General features: G+C 34.2%; 2 long non-coding RNA genes across 2 annotated transcripts; both read left to right on the forward strand.

The window, feature by feature from the left end:
- The first annotated feature begins 287 nt into the window (after positions 1-287).
- LOC122144144 lies at positions 288-1278 on the forward strand. The gene is made up of 3 exons (XR_006159561.1): positions 288-476; positions 565-662; positions 1223-1278. It is a non-coding gene; the product is annotated as an uncharacterized LOC122144144 (long non-coding RNA).
- Positions 1279-9340: 8062 nt separating this feature from the next.
- On the forward strand, positions 9341-11205 carry LOC109068763. The gene is made up of 3 exons (XR_006159563.1): positions 9341-9455; positions 10562-10679; positions 10842-11205. It is a non-coding gene; the product is annotated as an uncharacterized LOC109068763 (long non-coding RNA).
- The last annotated feature ends 391 nt before the right edge of the window (positions 11206-11596 follow it).

Here is an 11596-nt window from a genome sequence, read left to right on the forward strand (position 1 = left end):
TGGTGGTTCTTTGTGTATCAATTTAAGATATGATTTGAATTAAATTTGTTAATAATATGCACTTCTTTATTCGTTTTAGAGTTAGTTCAGTTTTCCCCGAGTTGCCTCGGGTCAGACAGCGCCTGTTCCCCCCGACAGTGCAATTTAACGTTAATGCAATTTGTTTAATAAATTACGATAAAATTTTTTTTTTCCTAAATATGTGGTTTTGTACAGACGTGGAGTTCGAGTTGGCTCAAGCGGTGTCCGTTGAATGTGATCACGGTAATTGTATAACGTTATCAATTTACGAGATTATTTGAATGATATTTGTTCACAATATGCTATTCTTTACAACGGTGTAGGTGGCGGCAAGTTAGTCATTTCAATTTTCCTGCTTCGTCTTCGTGTTGCCTGAGAAGGGTCCAGTTGCCTCGGGTCAGACGAGCGCAAGGTTTTTTTTTTTTTTTTTTCTCGACAGTGCATTGCTCTGGCAGGTAATGTTCTATGCAGGCTATGATAATAATTTACAATAAGATCTGAATGGTATTTGTTCACAATATGTGCTTCTGTATAACTGCTCAGGTGATTCCAAGCTGGTCAGTTCAACTTCTCCTACTTCTTCGAGCTGTCTTAAGTCATTCAGTGGCAGTTTTTCCAGACAGTGTTATGACTTACAGTAGGTAAGCACTGTTTTATATATATATATTAAGTAAAAGGATTTAGATTAGGATCAAGGATGTAGAGTTTTCGTTAATTGCTTATATGTTCATTTTGTACAGTTGTGTGGGTGCCTTTGAGTTTTGAATAAGGTAATTGAAGTTATAAGTATATTAAGAAAAAAAAGTTAAAACAAATGTAACCGTATAAGATAAGCTTGTGTGTTTTCGTCCCAAAGATGTATTTTCTTCATTTAACTTATTTTACATTTATGTGCTGGTTCAGTGCAAAGTATTTGTGGAGCTTATGTTTGCTAGGTGGACTATAAATCTGTATCTGTATGTTTTAAAAATGCTAATAATTTAAGAACTATTTTAAATCTTAAATTCATAGTAGTTTTTTTATTATTATTATTTGATATTCGTTTAACCAACTTGCTTGCTTTATGATAGTATTTTAAGTTGCTCTTTTTATTTTTTTCTCTAGCAATGAATTTTTGTATCCCTTGTGGTTAAGAAATAAAATCTTTTGTTGTCCAAAGAATTAGTTCTAACACTGTATTGTTTTTTTTTTTTTTTCTGAGGGTGATGCAGTGCAAGATATGCAGATTTGAACACCCTGCCCAGGAGGTCCTTTTGAAACATGACCAATTGTGCCATTACCAGGGAAGATACCGCCAACTACCCTGCCTCTACGCTCCTTTAAAACCACTGGTTGAAGTCTCACCTTTTAAGATCACACAAGTGCTTATCTTCACGTGAGAGTCACTTAACATTTAATTGTGAATTGTGTGACTTTAAGGAAATTGTAAAACACCTGATTACTCCAAATCATATAAGGAGCCATTTTAAAAAATCATGAAACTTTAAGGTGCCCTTTTAGCCAGTGTGAATTTTAAAACACATCTGATTTCATCATTCAGTGGTCACAGAAGTCAAAAACATCACAGCTTTTCCATTACAGACTTTAGAGCAAATATCATTATTCAAAATGCAGAACCAAGAGACAGTGAGCCACAAACTCTTTGTTGCTATACACACATTTTTATCGCCATTGCAATGAATTTGATATTGCTTGTGACAGATATGAAAGCCAATACATTTTTGACTGGACCTGTTGTTATTGTTGCATATTATTTTGGACTTGAATTTTTTATTAGTTTTTATTTGATGCTTCCCCGTTTAATCAATTGTATAGAAGTTTTTACTTTTGCAACTCAAATGTGAAAAATAAGCTCTTAACTTGAACAGACTTTTTTATTGTAATTTTATTTAATTTATTTTATTGTAAATGAAATGATTTGGTTTGTGATTTTTAAATTTGCTGTTCTACAAAAAAAAATCATACTGATGAAATAAAAAGAAATTGTGATTCTGTCCATTTAAAGATTTGAGGAACAATGTTGTACTGAATAGCATTTAATAAATTCATTCACTCATATTGGATTGACAGTTTTGTGCTAACCTTAAAACTGGTTGAGTAAAACCTAAAGTCGTGAAACTGCACTGTAAAAAAAAAAAATCAAAAGTTGAGAAAACTCAAAACCCTCCTGAAGCTGGATACCTTAAACGTAAATTTTCTCAACTTTTGATTTTTTTTTACAGCGACTTCAGTCTATCAGGTTTTATAAACTTACAGAGTTTTTATAATTTAGAAATATATTTCTAGTCAACTAAACACGAAATTGGTGTTTTAACTAAGTTTTTGTTTAAGTTTATTTATTTTTATGTTGATTATGTAAGTTTAGTTTGTACAACTAATTGAGCTTTAAGTTGAGTAAACTTAAAAATCTGCTGAAGCTGGTTGCCTTAAAATTTTAAGTTGGCTCAACTTTTGATTTTTTACAGTGTACATTTGCTTTTACTTGAGTACAGTTTTTGGGTACTCTACCCACCTCTGATGTACACTATCATCAACCCTGCTTGTAGAGGAAATTAAGACACTGTGGAAAATATATTATAATAATATATACCCTTTAAAAGGCAAGTGAAGACATACTGCCATTTAGTGATATGCATGATATGTTTGGGCAAGAGGTTGCAGGTTCTCACACTCATTTCGAAATTACATGAAATATCCAGGGCTGGATTTAGTTTGCAATTCGGATTCTTTTTATATGATCCCGTGGGTCCTGATAAATACAATTTAAGCTTTCTAGCTGGAAAGGCACTCTCACCAGAATGGTTTTCTTTAGGCCGTTTTTTTTTTTTTTTTTTTTAAGCTGTCAAATTATTAAGCAGGGTGTCATATAGTTTTTTTTTTTCGCTTGTATTTTATGTGGTGACCACTGCGAGGTGCTCTGGGAATATATTTTTCTTTCTCGGTTTTCTTCCCTGACGTCATGTATGTTGCAAAGCGAAAGTAAAACTTAAAAACAAGTTTGTTGCTCTTACAGGAAAGAGTTCAGTGTCTTTAGTTAAAATCAACACTTCTTTTATAAAGAAAACAGCGCTTTCTCACATAACGTACTGAACCAGCGCCTGCATAGAATGAATAATCGATTCTCGAGCCATTGATTTCAACCAATTCAGCACCACTGCGATGGACAGCGCCTGATAATGTCGCACGTAAGAAGGTATACCTCACCCAGACAGCAACATAGTGTTTGCCCAGATCCGGCCCACATCTGGCCCGTGTGAAATCTATGCGGGCAGGTTTGGGGCGGATCTGGGCCAACACTGGTTGCTGTCTGGGTAAGCAGCCTCCTAATGTATATTTCGGGGAACACGTCTATAACAGGTACACCTTTAGTTAAGGCATACCTTTGGAGTCTTCCTATAGTGCTAAGAAACAGCGTTATCGTGAAACCCAGCCAGTATGTTTGCAGAGTCAGAAATATTGTTCTATTAAAAAAAAAATATAAAAATAAAATAAAATTTCGTTCGCTTTGCTCGGTGAATGTTTCAACGTGCTCCTTTTGATTTCGTGACATATTTAATATATAATATAAGATATTTAATTTAGTCTCGGGTCTCATAGAGTTTATGTACAGGTGTAAATCAGTGTGGCCGTAGTTATAGCACAGTAGTATAAAGCCGGACAATAACTAATGCTCTACTTCTAGTGTTTATAAAGCAGAGTAAGAGAAATATCAGACTTTTCAATAAATTATTGTAAAGGTGATTCAAACAACAAATAATCCAACATGCAGAAAATCATATATGGTGCTTTATGGCGCATCAAAATGATCAATGAAAATAAAGTAGGCTACTTACGAAGACTCATTTCTAGCCAACTTTTCCACGATTTTTTCACATTTTATTAAATGACATCAAAATTCCAGAAACTCTAACAAGAAGAATCATTGCTTGAGAACTGCATATCAGTTGGTTCCATAATCCAAAACTTAAATATCGAAATCGCATCAAAAGTGTATTAGTAGGCTCCTGGGGAAGACAGACCAAGACGCTTCGGGGTGACCTTGGCTTTTAGCTCCGCCTACTGGCGCGTCACGGTACTGGACTTTTAGCATTGAAATCACTTCAATCTATATTGAAATGTGTGTCTCCTGTCAGTGGCAGCTGTCATTTTGTCTGTACATACATTTGTAAGTGATTGATTTATTAATTTAATAGTTTGTTTATAATTTTTAATCTAGCTATTTTATTTAATGCCGCTTAGCTTTGAATGTCGATCTATCCATTCACTATAAGGAGCATCTAGAGCTTGTAGATTTGTATTTGATTCATCTTATTAAGTTCTATTCAGTGCTTAACATGTTTGGTCATTTTAGTATTATTACTTAAAATAAATAAATAAATAAATAAATCAGCTAAATAAATAAATTTGAGCAAAGATCATGAGCATTTGAATTACAGCAAATGCTTCAATAAAAATAAAGTGAATTTACATGTAAAGTGTTCTGAGACTTCTGTCAACGCTGGAGTAAAAGGCACAGATTGATAAACATAATGAAGGATGTCCCATTATGCACACCATAGTTGATAAGGGTGTGCCAGAGTGTAACCCTGGTGTAATAAAAATCCCCTTATTTGAAATGTTTACATCACTGTCTTTCCTTAAAATGGAGGGCATTCAAGGGCACTCGTGCTGAGCTCACATCATATCCTAATAATCAAAGGACTTTCTCTCACCATTCTTAGTGATAATTCGTTCGTTTTGAAGAAATCTTTTGTTTCAGGAGACCCGACTATGTTTTCTTTTAATCAGTAACAACACAATACACAGAAATTAAAATAATATTAAAATAAGCCTACAATTTATCCTAAAGCAATTCATTAGTTGAGTCAGTAGATCTCAAAACTTTTATATTCATTTCTGAAAGAAAAAGAGATAAAAGTTGTAAGCACTGTAAACAGTTTAGTACTGGCTTTGAATATTAACTTTTAGTTTGTTTGTTTGATTGGTTGGTTTTGATAAGTTTATGATAAGAATGTATGCACTCTCAGAAAAGTAGGTGCAAAAGCTGTCACTGGGTTGGTACCTTTAGGAAATAATACTCCTTAACTTAATTACCTCTTTAAGGTGCACAATAGTAAATTAAAGGCACATAATACTACCTCACGTGCATAGGTTAGTATAATTATAGTCTACATATTTGTACCTCTAATGGTTTTTTTGTTAATTTTTTTAATTTTTTGGTGCACCGGTGACAGTTTTTGTACCTTTTTTTTTCCTAAGAGTGTGCTGCTGTCACGTGACGTGTGTAACGCAGTCAGGAGGTGAAAGAATCATTTCTCTTTCTGTTTGGAGCCGACATGCGCCTGCCACATGACAACCGAACGAAAGTCCAAGTCGAGTGATAAACTAATGCTTTTTGTTTCTCATAGTTTATCTATTAAGGCTGTATTATTACGATTTCGTAGTTCGTATCATGGGATTCAGGTTTGCACAAATGGGCATATAACCTATCACCATTATGGGAAGGCTGTTTTTTTCTTCCATTTCAGGGACTTATCTGACGTATATCATTTTTGTTTTGATAGTAGATAGGGTCCGAGACAAGGCTAAAACAATCAAATCTTCACACAATATGCATTTCAAAACTCAGTTGGTCATATGCTAACTACATCTTCGGCTTCGCTGGAGGACTCGTGACTGTAAAAGACATAAATGTAAATAGTTTTTCACCACTGGAGGGCGCAAGGGTCAGCAAGATGCAAAACAAGTAGGCTACATTTATGACCTTGCATGAAGTGCATTTGGAGGACTTTGCTTTTTCTTGCGCCATATGCATTCAGGAACTGAGAATCTATATGAAATAATATATATATATATATAAATATATATATATATACAAACCCGATTCCAAAAAAGTTGGGACACTGTACAAATTGTGAATAAAAACAGAATGCAATGATGTGGAAGTTTCAAATTTCAATATTTAGATGACATATCCAATGTTTAAACTGAGAAACTTTATCATTTTAAGGGGAAAGTAAGTTGATTTTAAATTTTATGGCATCAACACATCTCAAAAAAGTTGGGACAACTTGTGTGGCATCCGCTCTTCTTTTTATAACAGTCTACAAACGTCTGGAGACTGAGGAGACAAGTTGCTCAAGTTTATGATTAGGAAGGCTGTCCCATTCTTGTCTAATACAGGCTTCTAGTTGCTCAACTGTCTTAGGTCTTCTTTGTCGCATCTTCCTCTTTATGATGTGCCAAATGTTTTCAATGGGTGAAAGATCTGGACTGCAGGCTGGCCATTTCAGTACCCGGATCCTTTTTCTACGCAGCCATGATGTTGTAATTGATGTAGTATGTGGTCTGGCATTGTCATGTTGGAAAATGCAAGGTCTTCCCTGAAAGAGACGACGTCTGTATGGGAGCATATGTTATTTTAGAACTTAGGTATACCTTTCAGCATTGATGGCGCCTTTTCCAGATGTGTAAGCTGCCCATGCCACACGCACTCATGCAACCCCATACCATCAGAGACGCAGGCTTCTGAACTGAGCGCTGATTACAACTTGGGTTGTCCTTGTCCTCTTCAGTCCGGATGACATGGCGTCCCAGTTTTCCAAAAAGAACTTCAAATTTTGATTCGTCTGACCACAGAACAGTTTTCCACTTTGCCACAGTCCATTTTTAAATGAGCCTTGGTTTCCATTACAGTAGCATTCCTGGATGTGATGCAGTGCCGTCTAAGGGCACGAAGATCACGGGCATCCAGTATGGTTTTCCGGCCTTGAACCTTACCCACAAGATTGTTACATATTCTCTGAATATTTGGATGATATTATGCACTGTAGATGATGATAACTTCAAACTCTTTGCATTTTTTCTCTGAGAAACTCCTTTCTGATATTGCTTCACTATTTTTCGCTGCAGCATTGGGGGAATTGGTGATCCTCTGCCCATCTTGACTTCTGAGAGACACTGCCACTCTGAGAGGCTCTTTTTATACCCAATCATGTTGCAAATTGACCTAATAAGTTGCAGATTGGTTCTCCAGCTGTTCCTTATATGTACATTTAACTTTTCCGGCCTCTTATTGCTACCTGTCCCAACTTTTTTTGGAATGTGTAGCTCTCATGAAATCCAAAATGAGCCAATATTTGGCATGACATTTCAAAATGTCTCACTTTCAACATTTGATATGTTATCTATATTCTGTTTTTGAATAAAATATAAGTTTATGAGATTTGTAAATTATTCCATTCCTTTTTTACTCACAATTTGTACAGTGTCCCGACTTTTTTGGAATCGGGTTTGTATATTTTTAAGAATTACATTACCTAAGACTTATTATTTTTCAAGACTTACATTACCCATAACATTTATCAGCTTTTTAGTAGGCTAAATGTTAAGAAGTGTACTTTTTTAATAAACGTTTTTATTCGTAGTGATCGCAATAAAGTTAGGAGCCTAATAAGTTTTTTCAAGTTTGTAGGTGTCCAGGTACAAAAACCGAATAATTAAATGTAAAATAGCACTGCATAGTCCTCACTGTAAAAATTAAATATTTTCTCTGCTATAGTTTAGAAAATGGTAATAAAATATGACAAGAACTTTAGACAACTGTTAGTATGATAATATTTACACAACTATCAATACTAGTAATTCAGGAAAAAAAACACGTATAAGCAAAACGTGAGGTCAAAGTGTCTGAATAATTTTTTGTCCCAATTTTAATAATATGTATATATATATATATATATATATATTGCAATTTCACTAGTAGTCCACTGTATGTAGAATTTTTAGGTGTAATATGTCGCAGTTCACTTTATTTTGCTATCCTCACTTACATAAAAGAATTATAGTGTCCTGCACCTACTCCTAAAAAAAATACATTAAATATATATATATATCTGGTGTCTGATCAATTGTTGGTTTGACTGTGAATTAATTCTTTGTAGAGCTGTGAGTTATTTCAGTTATTTGATTTTATTGGATTAACATTACAGCAGCTAATAGCTAAATTAGGAACGGTTACTTTAAGAGGTAAAACTACAATCCAATATAATACAGATCCGATTTTTTTTTCAACTGTTTACTTTCACTTAAGACATAATCAACAGTTTTTTTTTCGAACATACTTTCCAAGACGGGTATTTCGACATATTTTGTATGTATTTGTCTGTATAAGAGCAAAAAGAGGCAACTCGGTGTTCAAGCATTTTGAGACGCCTCCCTGATAGCATACACTTCCGGGCCTCTTCTGGGCCAAATATGGCAGATATGGCTGAGTTCTCAGTGGCAGAGGTCATTTGGGCCAGATTTGGCCCACACACATCAAGCTGGTTTAGTGTCAGTTATGGCATGTTGTATGTGGGCCAGATCCGGCCCATGTGTGACAAACCGGGCTTAGGTTGAGTTCTGGCTTGTTGTATGTGGGCCAGATATGGCCTATACCAGGTGACCAAATGTGCCATTTTTCTGAAGACACGTCCTGGTAGATCACCTTACTTTACCAGTCAGTGGTTCTAAAACTATTTTGAGTACTGGACGCCCATAATATTTCAGGACACGTAATATATATACATATACACATTTATTTGTCCTACACGGACCTGTTATGAAGCTGCAATGTTATTCGATTTTTTTACATTTTTGTACTATGTCCTCTGGTGTGACACCATGTCCTTTGAAATTTTTTGGAACCACTACAAATGTTTTATGCTTTGTTGTGCATTAATATGACACCCCTAAATTATATTTTTTTTAATTAAAAAGTGCATTTTAAGCTACATAATCATAGAAAATTTTGCAAATGTGTCTTGCTTACCACTAATGACAGGTTAGCTTGGAATAGCAAGGTCATTAATTGACAGAAAATGCTGAAACGTCCTTTTGGTGTGATAAAAAAAAAAAAAAAAAAAAAAAGTCCTCCATTGTGACACCTGTACTGTCACACCACAGGACAAAGTTTCTTTAAAAATCATTTTAAATAATTGGATAATATTTGTTTAACTCCTTTTTTTAATACTTTTTGATAATTTTCAGTGTCCTTAAATCCAATAATTACATTCATTAAATTAAGCTCTAATCATAATCAAAAAAAAAAAATAAATAAAAAAAATGAATCTATAGAATATATGAAAATTTCACTTTTTAATAAAAAAAAGTTACAAAAAAATGAGTTAGTCTCTTGAGGCCACAAGATAGTTTTTTTTTTTTTTTTTTTTTGACAAAGTGGGACCAGAGGGGCTCCGTACACTTCACCTGCTCTAGCTTGTTTCCATCTAATAAACATGGAACTGCAGACTAAATATTGTTGGCTCTGTGTCAGATTGCTTGTTTTGTTCCTGGATTCTTCAGTGCTGATGGCCTGCTGCACCCAGCAGAGTCGGAGTGAACCTACTGTAAGACAACATCTCCAAGATGCTATTGACCACAAGACTAGTACAGTAAGTCAAACCTCAAATATACAGTACACTAGTGTTCAAAAGCTTGAAGTTGATACAATTTGTAATAATATATCTTCTGCTCACCTCTGTAGTAATTATTTGATTAAAATATGTAAAAAGAGTAATATTGTGAAATATTATTGCAATTTAAAATAGCTGTTTTCTATGTGAATACATTATAAAGTAATTTATTCATGTGATGTGCAGCTGTATTTTTCAGCATCATTCCTCCAGTCTTCAGTGTCACATGGATCCCTCAGAAATGCTGATTTGCTGCTCAAGAAACTTATTATCAGCGTTTGAAACAGTTGTGCTGCCTAATTTTTTTGTGGAAACCGTGATGCATTTTATTTTTCAGGATTCACAGATGAATACAAAGTTCAAAAGACCTGCATTTATTTGAAACAGATGATTTTGAACAATTTGATGCATGTAACACTAACATTCAAATGTCTGTCTATGTAACAACGAATCCAAAAAAAACAATTTCAGCACGTCTGTATTTTAACATTGATCATAATCAGAAATGTTTCTTGAGCAGTAAATCAGTATATTAGAATGATTTCTGAAGATGTGACACTGAAGACTGGAGTAATGATGCTGAAAATTCAGCTTTGATCAAAGGAATAAATGACATTTTAACATAATATTCACATAGAAAAGAGTTGTTTTGAATTGTAATAGTCACAGTGTTACTATTTTACTGTAATTTGATTCAATAAATGGAGCCGTGGTGAGCATAAGAGATTTTTTATAAAGGCATAAAATATCTTACAGACCCCAAACTCTTGAATGGTTGTGTAAAATACAGTTATGATGTTCCTCCCAGTTAAATTTTATTAAAATGTATTAAATGTTACATACTCTGGCATATGCAGTCCATTCTATAGAGACTGTGTCTGTTCCCCAAAAACAGACAATAAATAAAAATGTTTATTAAGGGATCTAGAAAAATTATTTCAGTTTAAACCTACTAGATTAAAAATAGTACTCAATGTACTCCATTGATGAAATAGTAAAAAGTGCACATGCCTGAAATGATATGAACAGCAGCTATGCTAATCTTTCTCCCTTTGCCTTCCTGTTTCTGCAAATGTCCATCCCAGGGTTATTAGAAACTGCACAGCACAGGACTTGCAGGACTTCAGATGATACCAGTACTCAAAAGACCTTAGATGATGGCAACTATAGATGGACATACAAACTACCGCCACTGCAAAAAAGGTAATGTTAATTTGAAAGAGCTGTGTCACAGTATCAAGGGCTCCCTATCAGTTCTGCTTTCAGTACTGGAGAGTAAAAGATACATTTTTTTTGTTTGATGTTTTTTGTTTGAATTTTTTATTAGTACATATTCGTTATCTTGCACATTTTATCTCCCAACAGATTCTAATTTGAAAGAAGTTTATAATGCATGTTCGCTACTCCCAATTCAGAAGACTGAATCAGCCTGTGTATCTGAATGATTCTCATACTCACTCCTCTCTGCCGCTTCTCACAGTGGATACATTTACAGAAGCCTGTTTCGTAATGCTTGTTTATACTCGGTATACTCCAAACCGCAAGACTCTACGAGCGCATCTGGCAATATGGACAAGGCTTGATGCACGGCTGCAGCCTGTGTCAACTCACGCTTGTCTCTGTATTTAACACAAATGTAAATTCAGTTTAACTGCATTGCTAATTTCACTTAGAAGAAATGAAACATTCAGCACATTTTTCCACTTGTTCTTAAAATCCTAAATACTTAAAAAAATGAATAAATCGTCCTAAAACACAATAGAAAATTTAATGGAATTAGGGGTTATAATGGGAATTGTATTGGCTTTAATGTAAACTATACTTATATTTGATGGATTCTATTGATGGGATGTAATCTGGCAGATGGGAAATAAATAGAACAACAGTAATTCATATTGGAATAATGCCCTAAAACACACTACAAAAAGTAATTTGTAATTGTTTTAATGGAAACCATTAGAATTTCTATGATGGTTTCTATTGTTTTTTTGTTTTGTTTTTTTTCAGCAGGGTAACGAAAACCCATACTGTGCTGCACACTATTGACAATATTAAGCTGAAGCTTGACTTTGCAAAAATTAAAATCACAAATCAAATCGCAACTGCACTATCTGTCAAAA

Source organism: Cyprinus carpio, unplaced genomic scaffold, assembly GCF_018340385.1.
Source record: "Cyprinus carpio isolate SPL01 unplaced genomic scaffold, ASM1834038v1 S000006603, whole genome shotgun sequence".
Lineage (NCBI taxonomy): Eukaryota > Metazoa > Chordata > Actinopteri > Cypriniformes > Cyprinidae > Cyprinus > Cyprinus carpio.